The sequence below is a fragment of the Lolium rigidum genome, chromosome 2 (genome assembly GCF_022539505.1).
Source record: "Lolium rigidum isolate FL_2022 chromosome 2, APGP_CSIRO_Lrig_0.1, whole genome shotgun sequence".
NCBI classification, from domain to species: Eukaryota; Viridiplantae; Streptophyta; class Magnoliopsida; order Poales; family Poaceae; genus Lolium; species Lolium rigidum.
In genome coordinates, this window is record NC_061509.1 from 68,751,154 (window position 1) to 68,772,917 (window position 21,764).

The 21,764-nt window shown below is 41.7% G+C and overlaps 1 pseudogene; it reads right to left on the reverse strand.

Annotated features, from left to right (window-relative positions):
* Positions 1–18,362: 18,362 nt before the first annotated feature.
* Positions 18,363–21,058, reverse strand: LOC124689846 (annotated as a pseudogene).
* Positions 21,059–21,764: the final 706 nt, after the last annotated feature.

Here is a 21,764-nt window from a genome sequence, read left to right on the forward strand (position 1 = left end):
AATGCTAATCTGCTAGTAATAGGGTTCCTATATTTTATGTGAACATGGTAAGCATTTAGCTGCTAATTATGGATCTGTAACTACTAATGAAGTAACATGATCACATGTTACTTAGGGTTTATGTTTGGGAATAATTTAGGTTCATATGAAGTAGGGGATTTAAGGTTCCTAATTGAATTAGGGTTTTAGGGTTACACATGAAATGATGAGTTCCTAGTTTTCTATTATATGGAACTAGGGTTTCTTAATCACCAAATAGCTCTATGATTAATAACTTCAATTTAAAGTTGAAGTTATTAATAATTTTGGGAATAAAAATAATATTGAATTTGGCATCTTATTATTTTAAGTAATTAATAATTAGGTAATTATTATTTTAGGGTTTTAAATCCTCCTAATAAGGATTTAATAAGTTAATTGAAAAGGAAAATTAATTTTAATGTTTTCCTTATTTCCTTACTGGTTTTTATTTATTTTATGAATTTTTCCTAATTATTAAATTTTAATTGAATTTAGAATTAAAATTAAAGGCTTAAATAGCAAGTATTAAATAATTGAATTTTTATTAAAAATAAAAATTTCATTTTATATTTTTATTGGATAGAGTTTATTTTTAGGGATATTTTGATATCTTATATTTATTTTTCTGAGCTAATATGAATTTTCTATGATTTTGTAAAGTTTAAACTATTTTCTGGATTTTCAATTAAATGGAAAAGACTAGGCATACCGGTTCAGATCTAACTCTAGAGGCTGACCAGTGGGGTCATTGACCAGGTCAGTTGCCACGCAGGCAACGACCGGTCAATGAGTGTGAAAGGGCCCCACGGCCACGTCTGCGTTGCCGGCGGCTCAACGCCGGCGGGCAGTCTGGAACGGCGCCTCCGATTTATGGCCCTAGGGAACGAGCTACTGGCCTCAATCGAACAAGAACATCGAGATGAATCTAATGGTGGTGGTGTTTGCCTCGGAAGATCACCGGAACATCACCGGCGACCCACATCTGCGGCGGCGGGCTCCGCCAAGTTCCTAAACGAAGCTAGGATGCATTCTAGGAAGCTAATCATAGCTCAATCGATGCGCTGACTCACCCCGGTTTGTTTGCGGTGGTCGACGATGCCAGTGGTGACCGGAGACGAGCTCTCCGACGAGAAATCCCAAAAGTACCCGAGAAAGGGAACACTCGAAATCGCCCGATTGAGACCGCCCTTCTCGATTCCTTCTACCAGGATGATCCTCTCACTCGTGCGCTTCTCTTGGACTACCTCTCGGGTCCATGGGGTGGCCTCCTCCGACGGTGGCGTCATGAACTCCGGCGACGAGCATGGCGGTTTGCGGGGAATAGAGAGGGATTGAGAGAGAATGGAGTGGCGTCGCGGAACAAGGAGTTCACGGAGGTCTTCCCGGTCTATTTATAGCTCCAATCGATCATCGAGGTGGCGACACGACGGCGGCGACCGGCCGGGATGCACGGTGATGTTGGTGCTATGCCCGGGCGCGAATCTTGGCGAGTTCGGGATGAGGATAGGTGCGTGGAGGATAAGGGCAAAGCCTCGGTGGCAGTCAACGGCGTGCTGGAGGTCCACAACGGCGGCCGGCGACGTGGAGACGCCGCGCTGTCGAGCATGCTCGCGAGGAAGAAGACGAGTTCGTCTCCTCGCTCGTTTTAACGTGAAACGGTAAGTGGGTTGCTTGGGCCAGCTCGTGGGCCGCGGCTTGGGCTGTTGCTCGGGCTGTGGTGACTGGTCGCTGCGGCCATGTAGTCCGGTAAGCCCTTTTCTAATTTTCTTGTTTTCTATTTTATTTATTTCGGTTTCTATTATGTTGTTTGAATTCAATTTTTGAATTCAGGTAATGCTTGCAGGTTTCTAACTATTTGATCTAGGATTTAATAACAATGGTCATTGCATTATTTTGTTATCCAAATCAAATGTTTAATGCATGATTTTATTTGTATCCTTGTGAGCTCTTATTCCAAATTTCACTTAGGCATGAGTTTATTATTTAGTTTTTCATTTAAGAATATGTTCCCATGGAATTAGTTCATATGCTCATGGTTGTTAAGGATTTGGAAAATTGTTTAAGGCTATTTTAAAGTATTATTGTCATCTTCTAAACCCTTAGTTTAAGATGGTTAAGGTGGATCTTATTCCTCTCATGATACTCTTATTTATTTGGGAACAACAAAGAATTTCACCTACATAGGCATGGCTTGAAAGATTGGTTAGGTTGATATCTTGATTCATTACAGTGTTGGTTAAATAATCCCCTTATTCACATTTGAGCTTAAGCATTGTTTTAGGTTTATACTTGTGATCCCCATGTGATACACAAGTTAGGTTTTTGGGTAGGGGCATTGATTCTAAATGTAAGTGGACATCTTGTTGAATTATCTAGGGTTGCTCTTCTTCACCACTAATAGGATGATTTCTTCAAAGATCACTTAAGTTGATTTAGAGGCTGAACTATACAAAGGGTTGTTGTTATTCAGTTGTTCCTCTAATTAGAATATTGGAAATGGTTTAGGGTTGCTAGTAGTTCCCCTATGATTTTATGTGGTGGATGTATCTACTTATCCTATTAGGATTTAACTTATGGCTTACTCTTCTATTTCTCCAAAGCATAATCATGGCATTATCATGAGCGATTATTCTCAATGGCACCTACTCTCAATTCTAGAGTATATGATCATTACCCATTTTGTAATGATCAAAGGTTTGGCTTCTTAAAGTATCTCTCATTAAATGGGGTTCTCACATCCATGATCAAGTATTATCTTAATCAACTAAGGTATAGCACTTCTATTTTACTCTCTAGTATGTACATGGCTATGGTTGCCTTAAGGAATTATATCCCGGGGGAATGTCCGAGATATTAACTTAGAGTTCTTTCCAAGGTATGATGATATAATCATCTGGATATATGGATAGTTCTCTCCCTCACATTCAAGTGTTGGCTTTAACTTTCTTGAGTGTAACACCTTAGCTTGGGCTCTCTTATAAAGGAATGGTTTATTCTAGGGTTTATGGTGTATTCAGCATACCTCAATAGATATTAAGTCTAAAACTCCACTTGGCTATCTTGGTTGAATTAATCTCCTCATTTCTTATCAATCCTTGGATATAATCTTATTCCATGTGATATTATGTTGTCTCACCACTCCAAGATGAAATGGTTTTACAACCCAATACTTTAACTCATTGGTTGTCCTTTATTCTTAAATAGGTAAGACTAAGATTGGTATGAATAGTCTCTCTCATTTGGAATTGTCTTGAATAATATCTTAGGGTTCCTCTTAAAGATGATTATTTGATTACATGGATGTATATCCAAGTTTTAGCTTAAGGTTTATCCTTGCTTCTCTAACAAATAACATAAAACTCTCACCTCTCTAGATTTGATGGATAATAGTATGGAATGGAGAAGGATATATATTTATAGAGTTTAACTCCTTGTCTTGTTTCCATGAATGAAGTGAAATGGGTACCATGAGGTTCATGGTAAGATCAAGGATTAGTTTAGGACATGAAAGGGATAAGTCAATAATGGTTTCTCCATTTATTGTTACTTGATTTCCAATCGGATGTATGTTCATATGTTATGGTAAGGATTACCTTATTATGATCTCGTTATGAGATCAAGCAATTGATCATTGATTCAAGTGTTGTTGTGTTAATTATTAGTTCCATTTGATCTAACCCCTTAGATCAAATCATCTCTACCCAAAATAAGGTTTTAACAAAGTCACATTGAGGTTTATAGCGCTTGACTTGATGAGCTACTCCAATTCCACCAAGGTCAAGTGAAACTTCGCCATCGTGGACTCGTTTTACTTTAAAGCGCGAAAATTCCCTGGATTTTCTATGCATGAATGCAATGCACACATCTGTTTCCTCTATTTTTGTAACCCCAATACCTGGGATATTACAGTCTCTACCCCTTAAACTAAACTTCGTCCTCGAAGTTTGATCTCTCTCACGTTTCCGAAGTGTGGATCTGTCTTGTGCGGACTACGACTTTTCTCGAACTCCGTGGTGATCTCACTGGATATAATTGAATACATCCCTTGTCCAGATTCTTCCTGGAATCCATTAGTGTTTGACATCAAACACTATTACTTCCTTTACTTCCATGATTTCCTCCAATATTATCAGCTTGTTTCCCTTCTCATTGAAGATTCAATGATTGGGACTTCTTCTTGTCCTGGCAGTCTTAATTGGGGACTATTTGGATAACATTCTCCTATTTGATAAAATAGGTCTTTGTTTTCCCTTACTACCAAAAGTGCAATAATGGTACTAAGTAAGGTACTTACCATGAAAATGGAAATGATGGTTTATTTCCTTAAGAATGGATTAGACTCATTTAGTCCATCCAATCATGGTTTATAGTTGATACCTATAACTATTTTGGGTTATTTAGGTTCCATGAAAGGAATCATTCTATTAGTCTTTAGTTTTGATAAGATCAATCTCCTTCGGTCTTTGGCCTATTTAAGCTGTATTTGGTCTATGGTATTTTCTTCGTCCAACTTCTTTATGCTTGACTTACTTGAGCTTTAGTACTTCTGAGTAAATACTACTCACTTTCTCAAGTTATAGTCCACTTCTTACTTCCTCGAGGTATGTTCCTCGGCTTCTGGTCTGACATCCTTCTGGAAGTAATGTTCAACAATCTTATGAAAATAAGATCGAACTTCCTCTCAGTTCAGACCCACTTCTTCTATCTTGCTCACAGTATTGAGTCATTGTGCATATAACTCAATCTTTACTCTACCCCTTAGAGTTTTCTTATGGTCTTCAATTCCTTTTCTTCCAACTATTGGACTTATGGTTGGAATATTGGTCTGGTTCTAACTTATGGGTTTTACTTCTTCTAAGATCTTGCGAAGAATGTTTGTGGTGTATCCACTCGATTGTGGACATCCAATGTGAATCCTTCGACTAAATAATTATATATCTAGCTATTTAGCTGACAATATTTTTATTTGTTCACAAACCTTTGTTACTAATAATTAAATCGTGGACTATTTGTATTACCAATTGATACCAGCTGTGGTTATTATCCCAACTGTGGCTATTTGATATCTAAAAATGGATTCTATTATAGGTTCTTATAAACTGGTCGAGACATCTTCTATTTTATCTCGCAGTATTGATCCTATACCAATCGTGATCTTCTGATACTAACTATGGTCTTCTTATATCTTCTATGGGTTCATAGGTCATCTTTCTTTCTTCGAGGGTTTATTGTTGCAAGAAAACCACTAGCTAACACTATGATTATAGTATTCGAAGTGATTTCCCATGCATTCCCTCTTTTATGTTGACTATGGATCTGCTTGAGCTTCACCATAATCACCAGCTTTCTCACCTTCATGCTTTTTATGTACTAAAGTACTCCTCTGTTGAGGTAAAGCATGAGTTTAGATTGGTACTTCCTTCAGAGTATTGTGGTTGCTTCCCACAACTTTGTTTCCTTTATCTGAGGAACCTTCTTCTTGTCTTCATAATCTTCAGAAATCGTCACTTCCTCACACGTTTTCCATTACCCTCTAGATCTATAGCATCAAGTAAGAACTTGATATTGCAACATGCATTTGCATATCAAAGTAGAACTTCATGTATGGATCTAGTCAATCAATGCAAATCCAATGAAAATCCAAGAAGATTCAGCTTTGTGTTTATAGTACACACCATCATAAGCCTGAATATAATAGTTGAGTAAGACATCTCTAAACATCAAGCTCTGATGTGTAGTATATAACACCACATAATATAGGTTTATATCGTGATACTTAGCACGAATATAGGGAATTCTACTATTTGTCTCAACCTTTACCTTAATTGCACATTTGCAATGAGATAAACTTGAAACAAAGTGGTCTAGGATAGTTGTGGTTAACCTAATTTCCTTCGGAAGTACTAAATTAACTTCTATTTTGTTGAGGACTATCTTACATGATAGAGAAAATGGCTTCTGTACCATTGACAAACTCATCAATGGCTCATTTGCCATGCAACAAATCACAAGTGCTCACATACCGAACACAAACAAAATCAGTGCTTATTTGTCACTAGCTGTTAGTCCACCGTTGCCTCACACAAATTATGCAACGAAATGACTACATTGCCCTCAATGGCAAATAAGCAACAATTTGTATATCAGGTCTGGTCCAGAAAAATAACAGCATATTGGCTCTGTTTTTAGCATTTCAACCAAACAACAGGGATACACAATAGAACAATGGATATTTCAGCAGCAAAATAGCAGTCGATCGAAGTTCAGATCATGCATAATCAGGTTCACATAATCTAAAAGCATAATTAGGTTCACATCATCTAGAACCAAAAGAACACAACCTCAAGTTGGTTGTTAACATAAGCCTATCCAATAAATCATGACACGCATGAATAAGTGCAGTATGTCAACAAAAAGAGCCTAGAATTTCAGAGTTTCAACTTCTTTATGCTTGGTTGTTTGGCGCAATTTTCTTCTTGCTTCGAGAGCTCATTGCAGGGCTATCAGGAGCAGCAGATATAACCTTTGATCTACATCAAAATATCAGATTACATGCTATAAGGGAATAGAGACATGTGTACAACAATATAAGTAGAGTTAGTGCAAATTCCGAACCTTGTACATTGTTTCGATGAGGTAGACTTGGCCATCTTGTCTTCAATTGCATCAGATGGACATGGAAGTAGAGGCAGTGCAGTTTCACTGGGACCTTGAAGCAAAGGCAGTGAAGGTTTGATGATCAACAATGTCAATTGAGTCACAATGTTTGATGATCAACTGACCACATCTATTCTGATGAAAATTCTGGTACATTTTCATGCACTCTTCATCACTTGACACAGAAATAAATTATTCAGTAGTGCAGTTAAAGTACTCAACTAATATTTTTTCCTCTGAGAAAAAAGGAAAAGAGAAGGTTCCAGCAATGCAGGATAACATATCCTTCATGTTGGTACTAGTACCCTCAACAATCTCCCAATTGAATCTTGAATTCCAACCAGTGCCACATAGAAAAATGCAGAAGAAAAAGAAAGAACTTTTACCTAGCACAGATTGCAAAGAGAGATGTGGACTCCTCATCCATGTTGTCCTCCTCATTGGTCCTGGGTATCTGGAGCAGAGGAGCTGCAGCGACATGGTTCACCTCGCCGGAATCCCCAACCCTAGGGTCCTAGGTGACATGCTTGGAGGGAGAGGACGGCAAGGTGAGAGGCCCTGCTGTGGCTGAGAGCGGCAGCAGCATCGTGGGCAGCAGGGGAAACGCCGGTGGCGGTTCCGCCATTTTGCGTCGCCTGGACGGCGTCAAAGGAGTAGCGACAGGAGGCGCATCGGCGAGGACCATGTACAACAGCGGAGGTGGGGGACAGGCGGCGGGGAACGGGCTAGCGCCAGTGGTGGAGGTTGGTGGAGGGGCGGCGGAGGTTGGGCGATTGCCAGCGCGGAACGGGCGAGCGCCGGCGGCGGCTCGTCCATCGCGTGCGTGAAGAAAAGATGGATAGGGTAGAGAAGGTCGTGCGTCTGTGTGTTTTTATTTTCTTTCTTCTTCTCTTCCATAATCTAGGGGGTAAACCAGGCATTTTGAGAGAAGCTCGGTGACATACTAACGGTGACATAATGGTGATGGCAAATAAGCACTAAATTTTCTTTGTGTTTGGTACACCAGCACTTGTGCTTTGTTCGATGGCAAATGAGCCATTGACTTGTTCGTCGATGGTACATAAGCAATTTTCTCTACATGATATATCTAGGTTCGAACATTACTACTCTAAACTCCTAACTATTAGAGCATAGTTCCTATACTTCCTGGTGTTTATATCATAAGACTATGGTCATGATGTGCTTGGCACACTTCCCATGGTTTTGGAACACAATTCTTGCACTACTGTTGAACAAGCGGCTTCTTATTGTTCTCCTCCTAAATGTTTATGATGTTCTATTCCATCACATAATGATTCTCAGGTGAATCATATATGATTACTATTTCTACCATATAAGCAGACAAATTTATTCCTATCACTCTTCCTTACTTCCCATGATTGACTCATCACGGTCTATACTACCTCACATAACTCAGAGTTATCACTTACTATCAATTGTTTCACAAGTTTAGATAATTTACTTATTCATTACTTAACTTGTCTACATCTTTTATTAGGATATCTTAATTATCTTCATCACTTGATATTACTCCTATTACAGGTCTGGATAACTCTTACTTAATCATACATGTGTTGGTACACATCTTCCAATAGGATAACTTCCTTATGGTTGTATCCTCTCTTTGGACTACCATGTGTTGTATACCAACTGTGATCTACCCATCTTATTGTTTTAAGGACTTATTGATGTGCTACATGTTTGGGATTAGCTATCTTTACTTAGTAAAGATAGGTAAGAAATGTTGACTCAAGTGTGTCAGGATTATTCCCAAGTGAATATCCATCTCAAGTCATAAGAATTATTTGGTTTACCTAAGACAACTCCCTATAGACACTACCAATCCTATAGGTCTCCTTTAAAGGGTTTTAATCCTAAGGTCAAAGCATTTGCTCTGATACCAACTGTGGTGACCCGGCATACCACTGCATGGTGTAGTATGCAAGTCTGATATAACACCAATGAAACACCGTTCCACTAGTATTATATCGCTCAGACTGGTACAACAGAAACATATGCGGGTCCAAGGCATGTCTATAGAATTACAACATTGACTCTGCTACAAAAGATCATCACAGCCTCCTACTTTACAATGAGGTAAAATTGCAAATAAACTCCAGAAGAACGACTCGTAGTCTAGACTTATCACGAACTCTATTTGTAGAGTATTTAACTAGCTAAAGAGGCTAAGAATAGATTCTAGCTAAGTAGGAGCTAGGTTTAGGAAACTAGTTCCCTTCTATGGCTAAACTAGGTTTTCTCCATGGTGGGTGTGGTATATGACTCTTCCGGCAGGTTTCGTCCCTTGAAGTAGTTGTTGACTCCTCGGTCTTCGAGTTGTATCGGAGATCCTCCTTCATGGCCTCCATATCTAAGCAGGGGATTTAAGAGTGGGATGAGTACGAGCGTACTCAACAAGTTCATTATAGGAAAGAGGTGTTTAATGCACTAGCTACAGCATTAGACCAGAAAGTCTAATACCAATGCAGGTTTTCATAATCGTTTCTTCAAGAGGTTGCTTTTATTCAGAAAAGCTATGTCCGTCAGCCTTCACCGGTTTACTAGAACTTCATGGAGCTCCTTTCCGGCCGCGTTCGTAGTTCCATATTCCGGAACAGGGAGTGACAGGTCACGGTTCTTTACACTCTGCAGAGGTGTGTTGCTTTACCCATAAGAGATCTTAACCTTGGTGCCAACCGAGTCATGTTCTCGTCCACACTTCCTATGGTGTGAGGCCCGGTATAAGGTCTAGCCAATCATGTTCCTCCGCTACCTCGAACACCCACCCTTTGTTGCATACCCCGACCCTGGGTCCTCGTCGGTCCTCTTATACCACTTAAGGATGGACCCCGACCACGACAACAGTTTGGGACTCGTTAACCAAACTCCTTCGCCGGTAGCTGCAACCCATCATAGACCGCAATACCGTGGGGACTTTAGGCTTCCCCAGCCCACCGCTTGCACTTCGAGCGACAAGTGTCTACGGACTATGCCGTGGGGACTTAAGGCTTCCCCAGCCAACCGCTTGCCCCGACGGATACAAGTGTCTACGGTAAAGCGCATCCGTTGATGAACGAGAGGTGGAAACACTTTTGACTACTCCGTCCCACTCCGGATCTTATGGTTAACACGGGTATTACGGCACAAGAATCACTTGGCGACATTTGTTGTTTAATCCTAGATGGATATAAACCCGTGCAATGGAACCTCCACCTTATCAACACAATCCATGGTTCCATTGCCCACCACATAGTCATATTCATAGTTATGAAAGTAGTGGTTTTGATTTTTGTGCAATAGTGATAACCATAATACTTTGCAAGTAATTTGATAAAAATACTCAAATGACATGAGCAAGTGATGAACTTGCCTTTCTTGACTGCAAGATTATGCAGGCAAGGTCTTCGATACGCAATAACTCCAAATTCTGAAATAGCATCATCGTCCGGTAAGGACGATGTTTAAAAGATTGGCAAGGATGCAATAATGCATAAGTATGAGATGCAATCGCTCTAAGCGTGATCTAACCCCGATGATTTAGGATTAGTTGGTGGTAATGATTAGTTCAGGATGTGTTGCACTTTTAGAGTGATTCACAAACAAGGTTCTTATTCAGGGTTGTGTAGTTTTAGAATCATAAGTAAGTGGTAAAATTCATAGTGACAATCATACACACTCAGGAATAGTAGTTGTCTAATAAGTAAAGAACAATTGTCAATTTTAAGCCCTATAATGCATGGTTGATGATTACTTACTCTATTCTTTAAAAGAATAACTTTCGAAGAACAGGTTCTTAAATAAAGAACAAGTAAGATAATTAGGTTGAAGGGGTTCTATGGTTGACTATGGTTTCAGTTAGTTTTCGGAGTAAGTATTAGATGGATCACAACCTAGTTGGATTCATCAGCTACTAGGCTTGTATTATTGAATTAAGCCTAAACATCTTGATTACCAATAGTTGCTATCAAGGTGGCATACCTTGTGGGTGATAGTTGGCTAGGGTTTATAGGTCCTTATAAGCGGTGGTTGATGATGATTCTTTATTTACTTCAAAAGAATAACTTTTGAAGAACATACTTCTTAAGTAATAAGAAGTATTACAATTAAGGTTGAGGTTGTCTTGTATTAGCTATTGGGTTTCTAAATAGAGAATGGCTGGTTCTTAAATAGGATGGTTCATAAGTATCTCACGCTAGTAGGGTTTAGTGGAATATGGTTAGGTAATGCACAATAGTAGGTATGGTTGCTATTAGGGTTCATCACAATGGTGTGATGCTAAAATAGGGATAAATAATGATGATGGCTCTGGGTAATAGGATCTAGGGTTTACATCTGGTCAACCCCATTTGATCATCTAGGTCTGATGAAGATGAATACATGGAATGCTAATCTGCTAGTAATAGGGTTCCTATATTTTATGTGAACATGGTAAGCATTTAGCTGCTAATTATGGATCTGTAACTACTAATGAAGTAACATGATCACATGTTACTTAGGGTTTATGTTTGGGAATAATTTAGGTTCATATGAAGTAGGGGATTTAAGGTTCCTAATTGAATTAGGGTTTTAGGGTTACACATGAAATGATGAGTTCCTAGTTTTCTATTATATGGAACTAGGGTTTCTTAATCACCAAATAGCTCTATGATTAATAACTTCAATTTAAAGTTGAAGTTATTAATAATTTTGGGAATAAAAATAATATTGAATTTGGCATCTTATTATTTTAAGTAATTAATAATTAGGTAATTATTATTTTAGGGTTTTAAATCCTCCTAATAAGGATTTAATAAGTTAATTGAAAAGGAAAATTAATTTTAATGTTTTCCTTATTTCCTTACTGGTTTTTATTTATTTTATGAATTTTTGCTAATTATTAAATTTTAATTGAATTTAGAATTAAAATTAAAGGCTTAAATAGCAAGTATTAAATAATTGAATTTTTATTAAAAATAAAAATTTCATTTTATATTTTTATTGGATAGAGTTTATTTTTAGGGATATTTTGATATCTTATATTTATTTTTCTGAGCTAATATGAATTTTCTATGATTTTGTAAAGTTTAAACTATTTTCCGGATTTTCAATTAAATGGAAAAGACTAGGCATACCGGTTCGGATCTAACTCTAGAGGCCGACCGGTGGGGTCATTGACCAGGTCAGTTGCCACGCAGGCAACGACCGGTCAATGAGTGTGAAAGGGCCCCACGGCCACGTCTGCGTTGCCGGCGGCTCAACGCCGGCGGGCAGTCTGGAACGGCGCCTCCGATTTATGGCCCTAGGGAACGAGCTACTGGCCTCAATCGAACAAGAACATCGAGATGAATCTAATGGTGGTGGTGTTTGCCTCGGAAGATCACCGGAACATCGCCGGCGACCCACATCTGCGGCGGCGGGCTCCGGCCAAGTTCCTAAACGAAGCTAGGATGCATTCTAGGAAGCTAATCATAGCTCAATCGATGCGCTGACTCACCCTGGTTTGTTTGCGGTGGTCGACGATGCCAGTGGTGACCGGAGACGAGCTCTCCGACGAGAAATCCCAAAAGTACCTGAGAAAGGGAACACTCGAAATCGCCCGATTGAGACCGCCCCTTCTCGATTCCTTCTACCAGGATGATCCTCTCACTCGTGCGCTTCTCTTGGACTACCTCTGGGTCCATGGGGTGGCCTCCTCCGACGGTGGCGTCATGAACTCCGGCGACGAGCATGGCGGTTTGCGGGGAATAGAGAGGGATTGAGAGAGAATGGAGTGGCGTCGCGGAACAAGGAGTTCACGGAGGTCTTCCTGGTCTATTTATAGCTCCAATCGATCATCGAGGTGGCGACACGACGGCGGCGACTGGCCGGGATGCACGGTGATGTTGGTGCTATGCCTGGGCGCGAATCTTGGCGAGTTCTGGGATGAGGATAGGTGCGTGGAGGATAAGGGCAAAGCCTCGGTGGCAGTCAACGGCGTGCTGGAGGTCCACAACGGCGGCCGGCGACGTGGAGACGCCGCGCTGTCGAGCATGCCTGCGAGGAAGAAGACGAGTTCGTCTCCTCGCTCGTTTTAACGTGAAACGGTAAGTGGGTTGCTTGGGCCAGCTCGTGGGCTGCGGCTTGGGCTGTTGCTGGGCTGTGGTGACGGGCTGCTGCGGCCATGTAGTCTGGTAAGCCCTTTTCTAATTTTCTTGTTTTCTATTTTATTTATTTCTGGTTTCTATTATGTTGTTTGAATTCAATTTTTGAATTCAGGTAATGCTTGCAGGTTTCTAACTATTTGATCTAGGATTTAATAACAATGGTCATTGCATTATTTTGTTATCCAAATCAAATGTTTAATGCATGATTTTATTTGTATCCTTGTGAGCTCTTATTCCAAATTTCACTTAGGCATGAGTTTATTATTTAGTTTTTCATTTAAGAATATGTTCCCATGGAATTAGTTCATATGCTCATGGTTGTTAAGGATTTGGAAAATTGTTTAAGGCTATTTTAAAGTATTATTGTCATCTTCTAAACCCTTAGTTTAAGATGGTTAAGGTGGATCTTATTCCTCTCATGATACTCTTATTTATTTGGGAACAACAAAGAATTTCACCTACATAGGCATGGCTTGAAAGATTGGTTAGGTTGATATCTTGATTCATTACAGTGTTGGTTAAATAATCCCCTTATTCACATTTGAGCTTAAGCATGGTTTTAGGTTTATACTTGTGATCCCCATGTGATACACAAGTTAGGTTTTTGGGTAGGGGCATTGATTCTAAATGTAAGTGGACATCTTGTTGAATTATCTAGGGTTGCTCTTCTTCACCACTAATAGGATGATTTCTTCAAAGATCACTTAAGTTGATTTAGAGGCTGAACTATACAAAGGGTTGTTGTTATTCAGTTGTTCCTCTAATTAGAATATTGGAAATGGTTTAGGGTTGCTAGTAGTTCCCCTATGATTTTATGTGTTGGATGTATCTACTTATCCTATTAGGATTTAACTTATGGCTTACTCTTCTATTTCTCCAAAGCATAATCATGGCATTATCATGAGCGATTATTCTCAATGGCACCTACTCTCAATTCTAGAGTATATGATCATTACCCATTTTGTAATGATCAAAGGTTTGGCTTCTTAAAGTATCTCTCATTAAATGGGGTTCTCACATCCATGATCAAGTATTATCTTAATCAACTAAGGTATAGCACTTCTATTTTACTCTCTAGTATGTACATGGCTATGGTTGCCTTAAGGAATTATATCCCAGGGGAATGTCTGAGATATTAACTTAGAGTTCTTTCCAAGGTATGATGATATAATCATCTGGATATATGGATAGTTCTCTCCCTCACATTCAAGTGTTGGCTTTAACTTTCTTGAGTGTAACACCTTATCTTGGGCTCTCTTATAAAGGAATGGTTTATTCTAGGGTTTATGGTGTATTCAGCATACCTCAATAGATATTAAGTCTAAAACTCCACTTGGCTATCTTGGTTGAATTAATCTCCTCATTTCTTATCAATCCTTGGATATAATCTTATTCCATGTGATATTATGTTGTCTCACCACTCCAAGATGAAATGGTTTTACAACCCAATACTTTAACTCATTGGTTGTCCTTTATTCTTAAATAGGTAAGACTAAGATTGGTATGAATAGTCTCTCTAATTTGGAATTGTCTTGAATAATATCTTAGGGTTCCTCTTAAAGATGATTATTTGATTACATGGATGTATATCCAAGTTTTAGCTTAAGGTTTATCCTTGCTTCTCTAACAAATAACATAAAACTCTCACCTCTCTAGATTTGATGGATAATAATATGGAATGGAGAAGGATATATATTTATAGAGTTTAACTCCTTGTCTTGTTTCCATGAATGAAGTGAAATGGGTACCATGAGGTTCATGGTAAGATCAAGGATTAGTTTAGGACATGAAAGGGATAAGTCAATAATGGTTTCTCCATTTATTGTTACTTGATTTCCAATCGGATGTATGTTCATATGTTATGGTAAGGATTACCTTATTATGATCTCGTTATGAGATCAAGCAATTGATCATTGATTCAAGTGTTGTTGTGTTAATTATTAGTTCCATTTGATCTAACCCCTTAGATCAAATCATCTCTACCCAAAATAAGGTTTTAACAAAGTCACATTGAGGTTTATAGCGCTTGACTTGATGAGCTACTCCAATTCCACCAAGGTCAAGTGAAACTTCGCTATCGTGGATCTGTTTTACTTTAAAGCGCGAAAATTCCCCAGATTTTCTATGCATGAATGCAATGCACACATCTGTTTCCTCTATTTTTGTAACCCCAATACCTGGGATATTACAAGAAGCTAGAGTCCCCGATGCGAGGAAGGAGCCGAAGACCCATGATGACAAGGCCCTTATCATTCCTTCGAGCGATGAGTAAGTGTACTACTTCAGAAATTTCGAACATGTATTTTCATCTTGGGCATAATAAACAATTTGGCATGTGTACTAATGTGTGATTTATTTGCAACGAATCGGACATGGGATGCCAAGCCCCCCGCATGCCTAACAGACTTGCTTGGGGCTCGATTAAGAAGTTCCGGCCCGGCAGATACACTCCCCTTAGCACGGTCCCCGGTGGCGCGACGAAGCTAGCCACTACTTGGGCGGACTATGAGGATGCCCCCGCCGTAGGCTTCGCGACAGCCGCCGAGGCTGTGACCACCAAGTTCTGGGTAAGGCATATATTTCTCGAGCACCGTTCATAGTTAATGACCCTAATGTGCTAACTCATGACTTTCACAACTGATTTATGCATGATTGAAGTGCTTCTATCGTGTGGACCCGGAGCATGACACGCAGGCGCGTCTCACTTTGCGTGGCGCTTGCGAGAGGTTGACACCGCAGCGAGTGGTACAACCAAAAGTTCACCGGCGCTAGTGCCTTCGGGCTAACAAGGGTAAGAGGGTCAAGAAGGAGTACTATGTTGGTAACCAGCCTACGGAGGAATGGGCAATGACCATTGAGGAGTACATGTCGGTGAGTAAAATGTCAATGAGATTCTACATTGCTGCTATGTTTTCATTGAATTACCTTGAGCTGAGTATTGCGTTTTCAGGTTTGTCCCGAGTGGGCCGAGCAGCATAGGGAGGCATGGGAGGAGCTGATTAGGGCGAGGTGGCTCAGGCAGGACGAGGAGTTTGCAGCCGTGTCGAGGCGTAACATGGAGAACCGAGGCACCGGTGGCACACACTCGCGCGGGAAACCGCGACTACACCCGCTTCAAGGGGAAAAAGGTATGTATATACATGGAACGACCTTCTTTCATTTCCCGTCATGTCTCATTTGTGGTACGTTTAACTTTTCTTTTCGCGATGCAGGTGGCCGAGGCACCACCTGGGGTGGTGCTTCATGATGCCCAGATATATGACATGATGCGGACGAAGCAGAAGCCCAATCCCGCATTGCCTCGGCCACGGTACTACGGCAATGCCAAGGCCGCCAAGGAGGACTACTCGCGACATGGTCAAGTCTCGTCACCCCGAGGTGGATGACCCCTTGAGCATTCCGGCCGACGAGGAGTCGTTGGTCCTGTCGGGGCACGGGCGTCCGCATGGCCGTTTCCCTTTCTGAATAAGGCGGTCAAGCCTACCCACTCCACGAGCTACACGCGTCTCAAGCATACCCTCACCGCCGACAGCCTCCAGCCTCGTCCACGGCCTGCTCGTCCACCCGCCTACGATGTAAGTTTTCCTCATTTTCATCCTCTTTCCAGTTTTCCTTCCTACATGGCTAAGTGTTTACGAGATTTATTGTTTCTGAAATTGTAGCCTGAGTTTGAGGCGGCCTTCGAAGCCTGTAATGAAGCGTATCAGCAGGCCGCTGCGCAGTGGAATAGGCAGAATACGGCCTACATGGCCTATATAGGAGTAAGTCTGAATCCTACATGACAAGTCTCAGTTTGATGCTTTATTTCTGCAAAGCCTAACTTGTAACCTATCTTGCAGGAAATGATGATCTCTATGTCTACTGGTACACCGCCACCGGCTCGAGTTACCGTGGCGGGGGACATGCCTATCATGCCATCGAGGGCAGCTTTCGCTGCGACTTACTACGGATCCACACCGGAGGTAAGTTCTTTGCCAAACCGGTAGTTACCACTTTTCTTTGCCTCGCAAGTTGCTAACATGTAGGGAACATGTAGGGAACGGGATGGTCCGGGAACCAGGCATCGCCGGGTGGGCGCGAGGTCACACCGGTTCATGAAGGTGGTCGGTCCATCGGGCGTTCTGCCGGTGCCTCTCCGTCGACTACTCCCGGGACTACTCCCGGTGCCTCTCCGTCGACTTCTCCTAGGCATACCACCGGTCCTTCTCCAGGTGGTTCTTCTCGGAGCTTCTACCGGAGCGCAACCTCGGGCTGCTCGTTTCGCCAACGATGTGGGCGGACACACCCCGCCCGGGTCCTTCCTCCGCTAGTCGGCACCGGGCTTGTTGCTTGCCATCATGTGCTTCCTCCTCTTGTATTTGGATGACATGGCACTCTCCTCTTGTATGGCACTCTCCTCTTGTATGTGCTACCTACTACTATGCTACTATGTGGATTTCATGCTATTTATGTGAATTTAGATGAACTTGGATGTGTGAACTGCTGTACTGTGCAAACTGAATTTGGAACGGTGAAATTAAACTGCTGAAAACAAAAAAAAATTGAACAGGTCTATATGCCGAGGGGGTTGCCGTCGGCATAGACCCCTCCATAGACCATTTGGTCAGGTCTATGCCGAGGGGGTTGCCCTCGGCGTAGGAGATGAGCTCGGCAGGCGCGCCACGTGTACCATGCATGCACGTGCATATGCCGAGGGGGTTTCCCTCGGCGTACACGCACAGGTGGCGCCGCCAGCTTGTGCCACGTCGCCTCGTTGGTCGCCGGAAACCTGCTGTACGCCGAGGGGATTGCCGTCGGCGTATGCCGATCCGCCGTTAACGGCGACGTCCCGCCGCCAGGAGACGCCGAGGGCAGCGACGCCGAGGGGCCCAGCGGGCCGTCGGCGTAGGTCGCGTACGCCGAGGGTCAACCATACGCCGACGGCGAGGCTGGCTACGCCGAGGGACCTAGACGCCGAGGGTCTACGCCGAGGGCTGCCGTCGGCGTAGCCTACGCCGAGGGCCAGGCGTGGCTACGCCGAGGGCAGCCGGCCGTCGGCGTATGCGGCGATTCCTGTAGTGGGGAATTGATCTGACAGATTAACATCACAATTGTCATTTTCCGCCTTCATGACGGAATAGCAACAGCCGGAGACGAACAAGTAAGGAGGTCCGTAATATCTCGAGGTCGGTGTGACTGGCGACGTGAGATGTAGACCCTGATTTGCGACTTGAAGAAAAAGAAGAACAAAGAGATACGAGAGAACGGATCAGAGTTCTTTTACTTCATCAAACTTGGGCATCACAATGATTATTGGTTGAAAAGAAAACAGTTAGTGCGCTCTGATTAAAATGGCACATAATTCAAACAAGGATGGCAAAGATGCAACAAATATAGGTGTGCAGATAATGAAAACCTCACATAATATCAAGCAATCGCGTAAACGGTCTAGTTTACTTTGCAAAGGAAACATAACACAACCAAGCGTTATCTAGATGTAATAAGTATCAACCAAGTGATAAGTTTCATTTACATATTCCCAATCAGATTATGGAGGGAGCAACTGTATTCTGGTAGCCAAGATTCAGGTACGACCAAATAATTCCATCCCAAACCATGAAATCAGATATTACAGGGTATGTGAGAAATTAACAAACCAAAGCTCTTACACGGTAAATAAGCAGAATAATGACTAAAAGACCTAGTAGTAAAAAAGAAAAGGGCGGTGATAAGTTACAGTGAAGGCCGATCAAAAGATTGTAACAGAAGGGCGTCTTGGGTGCACCTGTGCTGCATTCCTGAAGGTAGACTCGAGATCACGGTCATCATGGACAGATGACATGTTATCAACATAGATTTGGTCAAGGGATAACAGGCACACCATGCCAACTGGCATCGCACTTCCACCCCACCTATCATGTATTCCTAGAACGAGCTTTCGTAGCTTGGGCATAGCCCCCGTCTTGAACTCCATGCATGCCGTAGTATCATCATCACGGGATCTGAGAGCAAGGCACTCCAGAACTGGGAATAATCCTCCTCCACAGATTATGGCAACCCTCTCTCGTGGAATACACAACACCTTGAGACTGAGGTAGACCAGGGATGGCAGCTGCCCAAGAACATGAATATCGTCAGTTGACAACTGCTCAATACACAGAAACAGGGTATGTAGGTAGTCAAGATCACCAATCCATTTTGGAACCTTGTAGAATGGCCATCCTCGCAGACGTAGTTTCTCCATACGGAGAGGAGGTTCAGATAATGAGTCCAGCAAGTCAACATAATGTTCAAGATTGCAAGCGAGGTATAGAGATTTGAGGTCACGGAGCTTTCCGATGGAGGTGACCAAAGCATCAACCCCTGACTTCACCATATCGAACTTGTAGGATTTCGTGAGTGCCAGTTCCCTCAGATTAGTGAGCTCGCCGAGGCCCTCAATATCTTCCAATGAGCTCTTACCCATGCAATAACATCGTAGAGTATGTAGTGATTTCATGTTCCCAATCCCATTTGGCAGTCCTGTATCATGCGGAAGAATCAGATGGGACAAACGGCGCAACATTGTTATATCTGATGGGATGCTTTGTGCCAATCGGCCATCTATATCAAGTGTCTCCAAATGAACAAGCCTGTGAATTTCTGTAGGAAGCTCTATACTAGCTGATGCTGCTGAAACCTTCAAATACCTCAGCTGAAACAAGTGACCAACTGTAGTGAGGTCGACTACCATATCCCGGTAGCCTGGATATTCAAAGAAAAGCACACGGAGATACTTAAATTGTGAAAGAAGAAGTGAGTACTTCGACTCTCCAAACCATGCAAGTGATCGAATTTGTGATAAGCTACTAGCAACAGCCCCCAACATTGCGCCACCAGCGCTTGATTTCAGAGATAATCGACAGACCTTGTATTTACAGCCATGCTGCCATGTCTTATCTTCACAATCATATGCCACAGAGATAAAATTATCTTCACCGCACTTGCTTAAGATTAAATCATGCATCATATCATGTACACTACATGACAACACATCCCCACATAGGGTATCTTCAGGCTGAACCATGCTTCTATTGATAAGCTCATGGAAATAACTGTTCGCAACATCCTCCAAATTTGATCCATGTACATTACTAACAAAGCCTTCAGCCACCCATTGTCGAACAAGATCAACCTTTTTGATCTTGTGGTCCTCTGGATACATGCCAAGGTAGAGAAAACATGCACGGAGATAAAGAGGAAGATGCATATAGCTGAGGTTTAATATACTCCTCATTTCTTCCAAGTTGGGGTTTGTGGCAAACTTGGCGCTCAGAGAATCCCTTATGGCCTCCCACTCATTCCTTGATTTACAACTAGCTAATAAGCTGGCTATAGTGATGATTGCCAAGTGGTAGTCCACCACACTTCTTCAAAATTTCAGCTGAAACTTTTTTAAATTGGGGTGGACATAAATCTTCAGAACCAAAGACTCTATTATAGAATAACCTCCTTGAGTCTTGCTCTTGGAGTGGATTCATTTTGTAAATGCACTCACGGTCATGACGACACACCCCGAAGGCCACATCACTCAGTCGCGTGGTTACAATTATTCTACTTCCATTACCATCTTCGGGAAAGGCACAACTTATAATATTCCATGCTGACTGATCCCACAAGTCATCGACTACAATAAGGTACCTGTTGAAATTTTTGCAGAAGTCTGATTATAAGTTGCATCAAAAAAATTATGTTCTATCATACGAATTTGCTATTGACTATTTACGAGATCAACTTTTCATGGCCACAGAGTCTCATAAGATTTTACATTGGCCTAAGAAACACCTCCACCATTAGAACAAGTATATAAAATTATCCTAAATGGTTCACAATTATTTAAAGCTAGCCCATAAAAGTGCAGCCCCATATCAACTAGAAGTAAGTTACCTTTTAGACATGAGATGCTTTCTAAGACGGTCGATGATGTCTTGCACCTCACAAACGCTAGAAGACTCCTCCATTCCAAGCTTTAGTTGTAGGCCACGGAGAAAGGTTGTCATCTCGGGCTTTTGGGAAACTGAAACAAATGCCTTACGGTCAAATTGCCCACCAATCTTATTGTACACTTGCTTGGCAAGTGTAGTTTTACCCAGACCGCCGAATCCCACAATGGATATTACCTTGAGTTTTTTCTCAATATCTACCAACCGACTGACAAGTTCTTCTGTGGGACCATCCATACCCACAAGGCCTGCTGCATCCTTGTAAATTGCGGATATTCGGGTACATGTATACGTCATGCTCCCTGGTACAGCATGCAGCGGATCGATCAAGCCGATCTCTACCACGAGCGCCGCCGTGATTTTCTACACCAACAATCTGCACTAGATCAAGCCGGACATCACCAAGCTGAACAACTACATCATCAAGTTTTTTTTGTCGGGTTCCCCCACCCTTTGTATCTCTATATATACCACGTGTTTCAAAAAAAAAAATACAACAACATAATTCTAGGCTATATTTTCTTCAACATCCTTGACTGGCAGCTCAGTTTATGTCAACCTCCTGAATTCGGTAACGTTAGTCGGTGCACCTCTTTTCTTTGTTATTCTATTCGAAAAGGCGGTATAAGTTTAGTGGTTCTCTTTTATATTACGTAATAAACACAAACTAAATTGAAAAGACACTATTGTTTGTACCTTAAGGATTCTCTTTATACCATCTTTGAACAACTAAGATTTGACGTACTATTTTCTTGTCATATTAAAACATACATATATGGTTAAAATTTATGAACATCTTCTTAAATAGATTACAAGATTAGTTTAACTCTGATGACTAATTAGTAGGTGCTTATATTAGACACTTTTCAGCAAGCTCGAGCGGCCGCGTGGGAAGATTGGCGGTGGGGTGGGAGTGGCGGCAGGGATCGTGGGGCGGCAAGCAAGTGGAAGGAACAGATTAGAAGTATGTTCCTAATCTGTCGCTGCGCCAAATGATAAACGG